The following is a 12,866-nucleotide window of genomic DNA, read 5'->3' on the forward strand; positions in this document are numbered from 1 at the left end:
GTAATTTCATTATTTACAACAGTGCTTTCTGAACACTGCATTTCATGTCCAAGGTTAATGCTATGTACAGAATGAACAGAATTCCCAAAAATTATGTTAGCTGATGTGTAGAAGAGAAGATAAAATGCTATTAAAATAAAAATCTTTCATTCATATGAGAACAATAGTACATGTTAGAGAATTAAAGGACCAAAACTGTGTTGTCAATCAAGCAAATATATGTTAGACAAAATACTTGGTAAGTTGTAGTGTCATGTTGGAAGTGCACATGTGACTTTCACCTCCTAGAATAAATTAACATCTAATTTACTATATAGTACACCAAGCTGTTACAGCTCTCTTCCCTGGGGCACAGGTGCTTAGTAGCACTTGTGCTCACCCATCTGGCAGGCCTAAGTTGTAGTCTGCTCACTAGATGCCATTGCATTGCATTCACATCCTGTTCATATGCCATTTGTCCATCCGTGCCCACACGTGCTTGGTTGAAGCATATGTTTATGTAGGCTACAGTGTGACTCCCTTACTGCCGTTGCATCAGCTGTTCACCCACCCTTGTCTACATCTACCTGTGGCCACTCAAGCTGGAATTATTTACACTGTACAGTTTTACTTGGACGTGTTGCCTACATTTCAGAACAATAAACAATATACTCTCAGCTCATACATAAAATGTATTCAGATCCATCTATAATGATACCTTTACTGGCAATCCAGCTACCATGTGTGTAAATTCACCAAACTGTAAGACAATAGCAAGATATAAAGGCAATTCATAAATGATAGTGTCATCTTAAAGCCTGGACAGAACTTGTAGCTGGACACGTGCATCACATGAATGGAGATGAATGTTGTGTGGTCAGTGGCGACTGCTGTGAAAGAGCACAAGAGCACGTGAACACCCTAACTTTTGACACCTTGAGGATATATTGGTTATTTTTCTTTGAGTGCTGTTAAACATAATGTAGATGCAGTAATCTGAAATACACAGCACTAAATCTACTGCAGTGTGCTACAATTACTCCTCTAGACTCAGTGAAACTTGGCATCAGGTTCGCGAGCACACATTCACTTGTGCACATTTTAAGGAGCTTCTGCACATGCGCAACGGGTGTGATGTAATTGCCTTACGAGCTGAATACATACGGATTTGGTAAACAATGTGCACGGTTCACTGCATGCACTGCTAGGCCTTACCAGTCAACTGCAAGTTTACGTAAATGCCACCAGTTGGTAGCACACTGCATCACACTTTTATCTACATTCGCTTGCACAAATCCCACTATGCAGTAGCACACTCTATAGATATGCAAAGTCACTCACTATGTAGTAAAATTAGACCGGACAACATTTTATGTTGTAGTTCATTTAAATATGGGGGTCAAAGATGGTGTGTTTTTGGCCCGTATGGCTCGCAGAGCCACATTTGTATTCTACTCGAGTGACCTTGATGGTAGATAGTACTACTTGAATGTAATCATTTACTCAAATGACAGTTTGTGTTTGGAGTTGGTTGTCTACTGTGCACGAATTGGCTTTCCTGTGGAATGTAAACATGAACTTTGTTGAACCTGTGTTAAGTGCTAACAGAAAAGAAAATTACCATGAAAAGATAGCCACAAAGAAACTAGGACATTCCAGACCAGATCTGTTGTCTGTGGAAGTGACGAAATCAAATAAACATGACTACAGGCAAACACTTAACAAAGAAGTGTATAATAAGCATAAGTAGTTGTGTGGATGCAATGTAACAATGCCTGATTTTTGGCCCAGACATTAATTCATTGAATAATATATGAATTTGGGATCTTGCACATTTGTCCAAAAAAGTTAAAAAGCACAAAAACTCCCACTTACACAAAAATGCGAAACAGAGAGTAATGAAAGCTTATACATTATTTCTTCTTGCCATAAACTGTACTGAATTATGTAAAAAAACAACAAAATTTCACAATAACAATTCTTCCTTTTTTCAGACAAGTTATGCGTATTGTTATTGTTATTATTGGCATCAGCTGAAGTTGCATAATATGTTGATAAGTGTAACTGTGATACTGCAGATGCTATTAATTTCGTACTCTCATATTTATCTGAACTCCCAGCTTGTATGCGTACGGGCCACCACTGTGTGTGGTATAATGTGAAATACTACTATGTGAAACAATGAAAATGTCTCATGAGCCGAGATTATGTTCCACATTAAATCATTTGTCGATAACTGAAGTGTGTTATAAAATATTTAATTTAATTCTACCTATACATGAAGGTTCAGTATATGCAACTGAAACAAGAGTATATGCAGGTAAGATTGTATGCACCATTGAATGCCTACATATGGAATTGGTGTGACGACATAGTAAAATGTGACTTCTTCGTCTTCTTCTTCTACACTTAAGACATTTGCCTGTGGTGATGCCCATCTTTTCCTCAGTCTTCTTTGAGTTCTGCCTCATTTACAGGGTGGTAACTTGTCTGGAAAACAAGGGAAATAGGGAATTCACAGGGAAACTGAATTTTATGGGAATGTTGGTGAACTCTTGGGTAATTCTGAAAGATTCAGGAAATTCTGAGAGACTCTAAGGAAAGTTAAACTCTTCACTGAACAAGGAAATGTGCCAAGTAATTTTGTTAAAAAACCATACCGAGATCCTCTTCTGTAAACAACAGGTTGTGGAGAAGTGTAAGGAAAGGTGAAAATTGTATTCAATTGCTTTAAAGTTTGTTGTGCCATCATGGCCACCTGGGGCATGCTCACCAACCGTAGGAATCTTTGTTGTTGTCCATAGGTCTCAGGATACAGGTCCATTTTTCATTGCATGATTGTAAGTGCAGCAGAGTGTAACATGTGCCTGAGAAATCACCAGACAGCTTTGAATTCATTATTTGCACAAAACTGCAGGTAGGTGTCTTAAGATTATAAATGTGGATCCACATTTGAATGTGTGTGTGTTGTAGATCAGAACTGAATACTCTCTTTTTACCGATCTCAATGCAAAGTAGTACTATATTTTATGGACTGTTAGATGCTACAGACTACAAGATGCATCTTAATTTTTAAGCAGTTTAAAAAAAAATTATATTTTTACCATTTTTATTATTAGATTGCAAAGCCAGACTGAAAACAATTCTTAGTTTATAAAAGCAAACTGGCCTTTAAAAATTCCTGAAAATGGTCATCTGAACTTTCTTCTTCTTCTTCCTCTTTGTCGTCGTCATTGTCCTCTTCTTATATAAGATGGTCTTCTCTGTAATCGAGAGCATTACTTATGCCGCACTTCTTGAAAGATTTAACAATAATGTCTTCTCTCACTCTAGACAATTACTGTTTTATCCACTGACACACTTGTTTGATTGTAGGTCATTTTAAAGCTCCCTTCGGCATGAATTCATGTTGGGTTTCATCCATTTGTTCCATTCATCCCTCATATAAAAATTTAAATGGTTTATTTATCGAGACATCAAGAGGTTGCAATTGTGAAATAAGTCCTCCTGGAATAACCTCAAGCTCTGTATTTCCCTGTCTCAATTTCTGTTTCACAGAATTTTTCAAATGACTCCTAAACTGATCTAGCACAAGAAGAGAACTCTTCTTCAATAAAGCAGCTTTCCTTCTCTCCCACACACTGTTATTCCATAATTTCAAACCAGCCTCGTCCACCTAGCCCTTGACCTGTATGTGAACACCACCACCAGGTGGTATTTGGGAAGGTTTTGTTATTGTTTTGCACTTGAAAATGATCATTGTATTAAGTTTAGTACTGTCAGCAGAAAACAACTGTGTAGAGCATTTTTTCATGTCCACTTGTTTTTGTAGTTATAGTTTTAGCACCTTTCAAGGCAACAGTTTTGTCTGACATAATATGTCACAGAAGTTTCATCCATATTCGCTGTTTGGCTTAGTTCCACCCTGGTTTTCTTTTGATGTTGAGTTATGAAATGATGGAAACAATATTTTCTCTTCATACTCGTGTGGCATTTTCTGAGATATTTTGGTTTTTGTTTGCACGCTAAGGCCATGACGCTTCATAAACCTGTAGCATCACCCAATTCCATCCTTAAAGTCTGTTAAGTTCCACTGTAGCACTAGCTTATGAGCATGCATTTGAATCATTTTGGTATTAATTCCAATGCCATTTTGACAGTGTCCTTGAATTAATTGCAATACACCATCTTCTAGTTTTGGCCCTGTTGCCTTCAGTCCTCTATGGTTTTCTCTGTTGGTGGAGGGCTGAAATGCTGCTCAGTTGCTTTGTTTCCATGTTCTTCTGCATATTCTAGTAAAGGGCATTTCAAAAAGAACTTTACAACTTTAAATATTCATATAAATTTGTTGAAAGAAAATTTAGAGTTGGGTTTAGTGTTATTTTGTAGGGAAACATCTCAAGTTTTTTCACCTTAAACTAAAGACGCTGTATGTGGCTTCTGTTTGTTATCCTGCACACATCCCATCAGAAGTCAATTTCTTCCCAAGCTCACTGTAGCGTTGCAGGTGTAACTTGCTCAGTGGCGGTGTAAATTCTTGCTCTAAGTTCAGGTGGAGAAGCTGGGATGAGGTACAAACATGGTATCCTTGATGAATCCCCATAAAAAAGAAATTGAGTGGTTTCAGGTCTGGGGAACGTGGGGACCGTGCAATTGACGCATCAAGGCTAATCCATTGACCTGGAAAACGGTCACTGAAAAAATTCCATATGTCATCCAGATTGTGGGGCAGTGCACCATCTTGCATGAAGTAAACATTTCATTCTTGGTCATCCTCATCGATCTGTGGAATTAAGATTTTTGTAACATATCTAGGTACACTATCCCTTTGATGGTTCTCTCACGGAAAAAAAAGGGACCGTACATGTTCTTCTTGCTCAGTGCACAAAAAATGTTCAGTTTAGGGCTATTATCAGCATGTTTCCATGTTTGATGTGCACTTTCACTGCCCCAAATCCTACAGCTATGTGTGCTAACCTAGCCACTTAAGTGAAAAGTCAACTCGTCAGAAAAGATGATTTTGTCCAAGAAATGTTCATCCTCATGTAATCAGTTTAACATATTCGCACAGAAATATTTGCAAGCAATTTTATCAGACGATTGTCAATCTGTACGGTTTCAAATGCAAATGGTTTCTCAACACATGCCAAACAGTCATATGTGTGATTTGCATGCGGGGTCGATTTTGTAGGGCTGTTGACAAAACGTCTCACTCAATCAATGATGTCATCAGATGTGCTTGGACGACCTGATGATTTCCTATGTCTTACTGAGCACCCTATTTCTACAAAACATTTATGCCACTCATAAATTGTAGGCCTACTACGAGGATATTTAGTGTACGTGTTACGGAAATTATGCTGAACTGTTGTTGCCGACTTCAGTTCTTCAAACCAAAACACAAACCTAGCACACTCGGGTCCAGTGAAGGCAACCATCTTTAATGCAACTGCTGCTAGTGCTCCTTATAGTGCGATTCAGCACTAGCAAGCTACACGAGACGAAACTTGATGTATTTTCCTACAAATTGACACTACAATCATCTCTGTAGGTACTATGAATTAATTTGTATGAATTTTCGAACTTGTAAAGTCCTTTTTGAAACACCCTGTACTTTCAATTTTCAACCCACATGATACGAATACCGTACCCCCCCCCCCCCCCCCCCTCCCCAATTACAAAACAACACTGAAGTGCCAAAGAAACCAGTATAGGCATGCGTATTCAAGTACAGAGATATGTAAACAGACAGAATACGGTACTTGCGGTTGGCATAAGGCAACAAGTGTCTGGCACAGTTGTTAGATTGGTTACTGCTGCTACAATGGCAGGTTATCCAGATTTAAGTGAGTTTGAACTTGGTGTTATAGTTAGCGCATGAGTGATAGGACACAGCTTCTCTGAGGTAGTAATGAAGTGGGAATTTTCCTGTACGACCATTTCACGAGTGTATTGTGAATATCAGGAATCCTGTATAACATCAAATCTCTGACATTGCTGCGGCTGGAAAAAGATATTGCAAGAACGGGATCAATGATGACTGAAGAGAATCATTCAATGTGACAGAAGTGCAACTCTTCTGCAACTTGCTGCAGATTTCAATGCTGGGCCATCGAGTGTCAGCATGTAAACCATTCAATGAAACATAATCGATATGGGTTTTTGGAGGCGAAGGCTCACTCGTGTACCCTTGATGACTGCATGACAGAAAGATTTATGCCTCGCATGGGCCCGTCAACACCGACATTGGATTGTTGATGACTGGAAACATGTTGCCTGGTTGGACAAGTCTCGTTTCTAATTGTATTGAGCTAATGGACATGTACGGGCATCTAGACAACCTCGTGAATCTATGGACCCAGCATGTCAGCCGGCGACTGTTTAAGTTGGTGGAGGCTCTGTAACGATAGGGGGCATGTGCAGCTGGAGTGATATGGGACCCCTGATACGTCTAGATATGACTCTGACACGTGGCATGTACGTAAGCATCCTGTCTGATCACCTGTATCCATTCATGTCCATAGTGCATTCCGATGGATTTGATCAATCCCGGCAGGACAATGTGACACCACACACGTCCAGAATTGCTACAGAGTGGCTCCACTAACACTCTTATGAGTTTAAACCCTTCCACTGGCCACCAAACTCCCCAGATATGAACATTATCGAGCATATCTAGGATGACTTGCAATGCGTTGTTCAGAAGAGATCTCCAACCCCTCGTACTCTTTCAGATTTATAGACAGCCCTGCAGGATTCATGGTGTCAATTTCCTCCAGCACTCCTTCAAAAATTAGTGAAGTCCATGCCACGTCATGTTGTGGCACTTTTTCATGCTTGCGGGGGCCCTACACGATATTAGGCAGGTGTACCAGTTTCTTTGGTGCTTCAGTGAAGCTACTAACAAAAATATTGTACCGTTACCGATAAAAGAAAGCAATGACACGACATAGGCTAGACAGTATTCTGGATTTGAGATGGCGGGGTGGGAAGGAGACAGAGACAGTGTCAAGAAGCTTGTGAATCCTTGCAACTCATTTGCATCGTGTTGTTGCACAATGCTGCCAGTTGTATCCAATGATGCCAGATAGAAATATGTTTCCTGTGGCATTGAATTGATGGCCATTTTTAAGATTGGTGGGAATTTTAAATCAAACACGGAATTTTTATATTAATTTCGAGTATAAGATACACTTGATTTTTGGAGGCAATTTTTTGAAGAAAAAAAGTGCATCTTATACTGCACAAAATACAGTATTTTGTTGACTTTCATGCAGTGCCATGCTTCAAGTTAACAGTGATCATGGTGTGAAACGTGTTCAGTTTGTAACACGATGGGTTTATACTGTCAAAGAGTACTGATATTACATTCCAATGACAACAGTTCAAAACATGTTGTTACTGACAGACACAGTCTCATATACTTGTGGTTGTCATGCAAATGGTGACGAATGATGATAACAATGGCATTACCATTTTAAAGTTATCTACAGCAACAATGTTACCCTGTATTACAATTCAGCATTATTTCTTGAACAATAAAAAAAATCATTAGATTCATATACATGAAGACTGGACGTCAGTAATGGGCTAAGTCTCAAAAATTTGATTCTTAGTTATTCAGTTTTCTTTGGTTTATTAAAAATTCTTTGCCAAAAAAACCTGCACTTTTTTTCAGTTATTATCTAGGATAAGATTCATATTACTGTGGCAAAAGCATTTTAATTTCCCTCCTCTTATGAATGCCTAGCTATAAGCCCCTGCTTCACAACAGAAATTAAAGAACGGGCTTTGCATACCATTTCTTTTTAGTGTTCTGTACCTCAAAAAAACAGAACCCTCATAGGATCATGTCAATAAATTCATTTTTCCTAGACAAGAAGTCCAATATAAAGGAAACCTATCAAAAGAAACAAAGGAATTTCATTAAGTTTTTAATACTCAAAGCAAAATCAGTAAATCAATATATCCTAGCCAGGTAAAATCTGTGTTGGTTTGTATTTGTGAGGATAAGATTGTGGCACTTACTTTTGTAAGTGATGTAAATTTCTGAAAACACTTATGTAATTGAAGTACTGGTTCTTTGGTGTGCTATGCCATTATTAAGCTGAGCATACTCCTAAAAACTTAAATTATGGTATCTGTTTTTATTTTGGGCATTGTTTTTGATGAAATAAAGCCTACACGTTGCTCTAAGCTATACTCAAGTTACTTGTGAAAACCCCATGGAAGTTCAAGTGGTAGTTTATGTAGATTAGCACATTCAGACAGACAGACACTACGGTTTAGATAAAATTTTAAGTTGTGATGTTTTTTTTTTCCATGCTCTGATTTTTGTGAAATAAAGCCTATACATTGACCCAAGTTACATTCAAGTTACCTGTGAAAATCCCATGGAAATTTGTCTAGTAGTTTTTTAGCTTACCCTGTTCAAACAGGCAGACATGACAATTTTAAAGTGTAATTATTTGTATAGAAAAGTAATACTTTACACAGGATAATGGAGAATGTGCCAAGTGCCATACTTTTATTGGCAAAAATGAGGTAAGTGCCAGTGAAAGAAATCACAAGGTTTTCCAGTAATTTTTATACAACAACATTGCACAAGTACACTATCATGTGATTAACTACAACCTTTTGTTTAGGAGTAAGGAGACCACTCACCAAATAGTAGAAGTGCTGAATTGTCAACAGGCACACACAAAAGAGAATAAATGCATTGGTGGCTTTCAGAAAAAAATAATTTGATGAGCTAGCTATGCACACACACACACACACACACACACACACACACACACACACACCAGTGCATGTACCTACATTATGCTGGCTGGACACACAATGTTGGGATTACAGTTCACCTGCTGAACTAAAATCCCAGCATTGTATTCAGCTGCCAGAGAGAGAGTCACATTCAGGACGGCGACTGTTCAAATCCATGTAGGCGCCAGATTTAGGTTTTCCATGATTTTTCTAAATTACTCCAGGCATATGGCATGATGGCCCCTTTGAAAGAGCAAGGCCAGTGTTCTTCCTCCTCCCTTGACATATTCCGAGCTTGTGCTCCACCTCTAATGACCGTGATGTCAATGGGATGTTAACCTAATCTTCCTTCCTTCCAAATTTGTGTAGCTGTAATGAATTTTAAATTATGGACAAATTTGGAAAGAAACCTAATTAATTAATGAAAGTTGGCACTTAAACCCTGAAAACTTACGATGTTAATGTTGTTCATAATGTGTGCTTATGTTTTCCAACATGTGCTTCAATGCTTCTCATGTATCTGTCTTGTGTGAACAATTATGCAGACTTTAATTAATCATTTGAATAATATGCCTCTCATTGGCTAATTAAGTACATCAAGAAACATTTGAGACTCATTTGATTTGTCTCAGTGAGTGCTTTCATTTGCTAAGTTGATCTTTTCTGTTGCATAATAAGTATAAATGTTATTACAGTTTATGTAAAAGTCATTAAAATTCTTTCTGATTAAATAATTAAATACATCATTTTGAGAGTCAATCTATACATCAAAAGAACTGTGCCATTGAGCTCTATAATGTGATTTATCATGTTGTGCTGTAAGTTCAGTGCTTTACAATCCATGAGTGCACCTGTTTCCAACAAAGATTGTCTTTGTGCAAACTATGTTGGCACTTTTGACATCATGTACATTGTGAATTGACAATAGCACATGGGCCTGCTACTGCTGCATCACTCTGGCTCTGTGTGTCCAGCCCCCTGTAACGAGTCAGTTCAGCACAAGTGACTGCACTCAAACCAAACTAGCTAGCTCAAGTTTCTTTTTGGTATGGAATGTCACCCCTCACCACAGTACCATATCATGCTGCTGGTGTAGCTGAAAGTAAATTTCCCAACTTTATCAGTAAGCTGTGAAACTTTATTTTGACTGCTGTAGTGGCATTTTACGGTACTGTGGCATTTCAGTGTGTACCAGGACTGCAGATGTGTACCTACAAACAAACAAACAAAAAATAAGTTATATAAGGGCATTTTTAATTAATTAATTTATTTATTTATTTTGAGGTATTCATTCCCCATATCAACTGACATACTATCCTCTAAGAAACAAATATGAAACAAACAAAAAATTATATACCAAGGGGTCTTTCCCATCCCACTCCCCTTCCCTCTCCTCAGTATTTTTTCTTTTTTTTCCTGTCTACTGCCACTGGTGATTTGCCATTGGCTTGGCTGCTCTTATGGTAGTTGTTACTGTGAAATAAGAGGATGGTAGAAAATTTTACTTCTAACAGAGAAACAAAAGTGGGTGGTAGATAAAAAAAAGGTTGACTGTGTTCCTGGTGTAGAATGTGGCATGGTCTCTGACAGACTGATGGACTGCTCTTTTTGGGAATCTGATACTGTTGTAATAAGTGTAGCAGACAAAGGATCGTTGGGATTGACCAGCTCCCTATACTACTCTAGCAACTTTGGGATTTCCTCTCACTTCTCAATTGTCTGACGTAGAAGTAACTTCATACATGTTTGGGAGAAGTGCACTGTGACCCATGCTGTTCATGATGCGTATTAATAACTTGATAGACAATGTTAATAGTAGTCTCAGACTTCTGCAGATGATGCAGTTACCTTTAATGAAGTCCTGTCTGAAAAAAGGTATACAAATATTAAGTCAGATCATGATAGGATTTCAAAGTGAAGCATAGTTTGAAGGTTTGATTTAAATCTTCAGAAATGTAAAATTTTGCACTTCACTAAACGGAATCAGTCGGCTGATACAAATACCTGCATGCAACAATGTGTAGGAATATGAAATAGAATGATTAAACAGGCTCTGTTGTAGATGAGGTAGCAGACTTGGGTTCACTGATATACTAGGAAAATGCAATCAGTCCAGAAAGGAGTTTGCTTACATACACATCCTAGAATATTGCTAAAGTGTGTAGGACCCATAAGGAAATCTTAGATATCAGAATGTCATGAACAAGATAATAGTGTTTCTCAAGGTAGCTTATTAAGTGCAAACTTCTTTTAGCAGTAATACATACTGTAACATTCATATAAAGAATGCACTCTATAATCCCTATTCAAGAATGGTTTTTCAATATTCTACTATTACCCAGCTACCATACAGAATTTACATCTAGCAGTTGAGAAGTAGCAGTGGGGGGGGGGGGGGGGGGGGGGGGGAGAGAGAGAGAGAGAGAGAGAGAGAGAGAGAGAGAGAGAGAGAGAGAGAGAGAGGTGTGTGTGTGTGTGTGTGTGTGACAGAGAGAGAGAGATAGATAGAGAGAGAGAGAGAGAGATTGATTTTCAACAGAAACGTGTGTATGTTTCCAATTTTATGATGCACTTGTTTGTAAAACAAATATCATTTTTGAGGGCTTATGAATATAATCTCATTTCATCTTCAGATGAAATTAAAAATAAAATAGTTTTATAAATTTCAAATATTAATTCATCTAACATGTTATCATTTGCATATTTCAACCAAGGTGTGTAATTTCCTCAAAAAAAATCTGTGAATATAAAAGACTGTGCATTGTTCTGTATTTATTATATGAAAGGAAAATTTAATGCTGCTTGTCCAGCAGTAGGGTGCAGCAGACGTCTAGCAAAGAAACGAAGTTGATACTGACAGTATCAAAAGAGAGAATGTAAACAAGAAGAGTCTTGCTGCTAGGTAGAAGCCATGGCAGGAGTGTAGACTCTATGGTACAGTACAAATTAGGAACAGAATACCAGATCACAAGTATTGTGAATCCATGTGCTAGCCTTAGCAAGATGACAGAGGACATAGGAAATTTGTGTAAAGATTTTGGAAAAGATGATCAGGCAATCATAGTAGGCAGAGCTGGGAACAGTCTGGCTAAATACAGAACTTATAGTCTTAGGGGTGACCTGGAGCAAATTGGAGCATTAACTACACAATGGGAGGTTTGTGGACATCCTACAGCACCATGACCAGCCCTGGGTTAACACTGCTGTGAGTTGTGTGAATACTGAGGTAAGCATGCTGGTGCTGACTGAAATGAAATCTTGTATGAGTGTAGTTAGTGCCTGTTGCTACAATTGCAAGATGAGGATATGCTAGACACAGCCTACACCTTAATAGCAGAAGGAAAGACTGGTTGGCTAAACCTCTTGCAGAAAATGTACAGGAGACCACCATCACATAAGCCAAGACCCCTGTGGCTGCTGGTATCAGAGAGGTAACTTTTTTTGGTTAGGATCAGGATTCAGGCACCCTATTATTAAAGAAGTTAAAGTAACAGAAGACCTGGACAAAATGCTTAAGGATGCGCAGAAAAGTAAGGTTAGCTAATTTCAGCAGAATATTAGAGGACTGAGTAGTAAGGCAGAAAATCTTCTCATCTGTTTAGAAAATTTTGAGAGCTTTGAAAAGATAGACCTTCTGTGCCTTTCTGAGCACCACATAACTACAGGGTCAAAGAAGTTAAAAATAAAAGATTACACACTAGCATATTACTCATGTAGAACTAATATGGGAGAAGGGGGAGGTATTACATATATTAAGACAAAACACAAGTTCAAAAACATTGAGACAAGTACCTTTTGTAGCAATCGGCATATAGAAGTATTTTCTTGTGAATTAATACTGAAAAATAGTTTACTATTAATTGTAATGGATATGGATCCCCACTGGGAAATTTTGAACTGTTTGTAAGAAATCTGGTATTCTTACTAAGCTATCGCAGACAGCAGCAAGCAGTTACTAGTCTGTACTGATTTTAGTGCAGACTTTCTAAAGGATTTGGATAGGAAAAATAACCTGGGTCCTACAATTTGATCTCACTAATTAACTTTCCAACCCTAATTGATAATGGTCAGTAAAGCCTGCTCTGAAATTTTTTAGTGAAGTGCTGTGTAAACTCTTCTTCGCT

At 38.1% G+C, this 12,866-nt stretch overlaps 1 protein-coding gene and 1 long non-coding RNA gene across 2 annotated transcripts in view; one reads left to right on the forward strand and one right to left on the reverse strand.

Annotated features, from left to right (window-relative positions):
• Positions 1-12,866, forward strand: part of LOC126470156 (probable C-mannosyltransferase DPY19L1) — a 216,823-nt gene that overhangs the window by 72,360 nt on the left and 131,597 nt on the right. The window lies entirely within an intron of this gene.
• LOC126470157 (uncharacterized) overlaps positions 9,496-12,866 on the reverse strand; it is a 77,653-nt gene continuing 74,282 nt past the window's right edge. Inside the window, exon 3 of the long non-coding RNA XR_007586142.1 lies at positions 9,496-9,953. This is a non-coding gene — a long non-coding RNA (uncharacterized LOC126470157). The remainder of the gene's footprint in view (positions 9,954-12,866) is intronic.

Source organism: Schistocerca serialis, chromosome 3, assembly GCF_023864345.2.
Source record: "Schistocerca serialis cubense isolate TAMUIC-IGC-003099 chromosome 3, iqSchSeri2.2, whole genome shotgun sequence".
Taxonomy (NCBI): domain Eukaryota; kingdom Metazoa; phylum Arthropoda; class Insecta; order Orthoptera; family Acrididae; genus Schistocerca; species Schistocerca serialis.